We start from the raw sequence: 1811 nt of genomic DNA, 5'->3' as shown, positions 1-1811 counted from the left end.
TATATATATATATATAAGGGCCCATTCAAGGGAAAACTGATTAGTTTGTGGTAACTGTGAGATCCAATCTCAACCACAAATCAATGGATAAATTAGAAAATTAATAATTATGGTAGTTTGAGTTAAAATTATAATTAGAGGGCATTTTAGGTATTTTTAAAACTCCTATCTCCTTTCTCATCTCTCCGACCTCCAATCTCCAGCCTCCGGTTAACATTAATCCGACAGGTACCAAGTAATCACAAAGATACATAATGTTATACCCATTGTGATATATTGTGATACCATTGTGATACCAACTATGATACAAACTCAAACCTTAAAACAAAGATACACAATGTGATACCCATTGTGATACACATTGTAATACACAATGTGATAACCATTGTGATATATTGTGATACTTGCCGGATTAATGTTCACCGGAGGCCGGAGAGATGAGAGAAGAGTTTTTTAAAAATACCTAATATGCCATCTAATTATAATTTTAACTCAAACTACCATAATTATTTAATTCTCTAATTTATCCGTTGATTTGTGGTTGAGATTGGACCTCACAGTTACCACAAACTAATCAGTTCTCATTTGATTAGGCCCCTATATATATATATATATATATATAGAGAGAGAGAGAGAGAGAGAGAGAGAGAGAGAGAGAAAGAAAGAAAGAGAGAGATGAGGTTTATTTTACAAACCACATAATTTATACAAACTAATCATACACATCCATTTATTTGCTCTACGGAAAATATTGAGGGAGGTATATTTTTGGTAAAGTTTTAATTAATTCACATGGATCATAGTCAATTTAACCTACATGAATATGAAGAAGAGAATCTTTTACAAATATCTTCCATTCATCAATTACTTTATTACTGTAAATACAAGTATTCATGTATAAGTTTTTGACTTTTAATTCATGAGTGAATTGGGTGTTCTATAAGTTAAACAATATTGTATGTAAATTTGGGTTTTTGTATTTTATATTTTTGGTTCAGTATTACGTATTACAGTTTCAAGATAGTTCATGAATAATCTTGTTGTATTAATGAATTGGATTCAGTAATGAAATTGGTTTCATGAATGAAACTGAAGATGGTTCGGTTAATGAAATATTTTGAAAACTAGATGACATGATTTCATTAGTGAAATGAGTTTCATGGTTCCTAACCAAACCGAAATTGGTTTTCTTAATAAAACTAAATATGGTCCGGTCAACGTAACATTTTAAAAAATGAATAACATGATTTTATTAGTGAAATTGGTTTCATTATTCTTAACCAAAATGAAATTGGTTTCATGGTTCATAACCAAAATGAAATTGGTTTCATGAATGAAATATTTTGAAAACTGAATAACATGGTTTCATTTAGTGAAATTGGTTTCATGAATGAAACATTTTGAAAACTGAATAATATGGTTTCATTTAGTAAAATTGGTTTCATGGTCCTAACCAAAATAAAATTAGTTTTATTAATGAAACCAAATATGGTCCAGTCAATAAAACTTTGTGAAAACTGAATAATATGATTTTATTAGTGAAATTAATTTAATAGTTCTTAACCAAAATGAAATTAGTTTCATGAATGAAACATTTTCAAAATTGGATAACATGATTTCATTAATAAAATTTGTAAGGAAATCAACTTATTCATAAATTTTACAAATTAAACAAAACAATATACTCAAAATCTGAAAAATATTACAAGTATAGTATAATAAATCTGGAAAGATTTGTAAATTGAAAAAAAAATATCAATTTCTTTTGTTATTATGAAAATGAAATAAATAAATTCCTAAAAGAATATGAT

The sequence above is a fragment of the Cynara cardunculus genome, unplaced genomic scaffold (genome assembly GCF_001531365.2).
Source record: "Cynara cardunculus var. scolymus isolate 2C unplaced genomic scaffold, CcrdV1 Un_Scaffold_6834, whole genome shotgun sequence".
NCBI lineage: Eukaryota > Viridiplantae > Streptophyta > Magnoliopsida > Asterales > Asteraceae > Cynara > Cynara cardunculus.
This window is presented reverse-complemented; position numbering follows the sequence as displayed.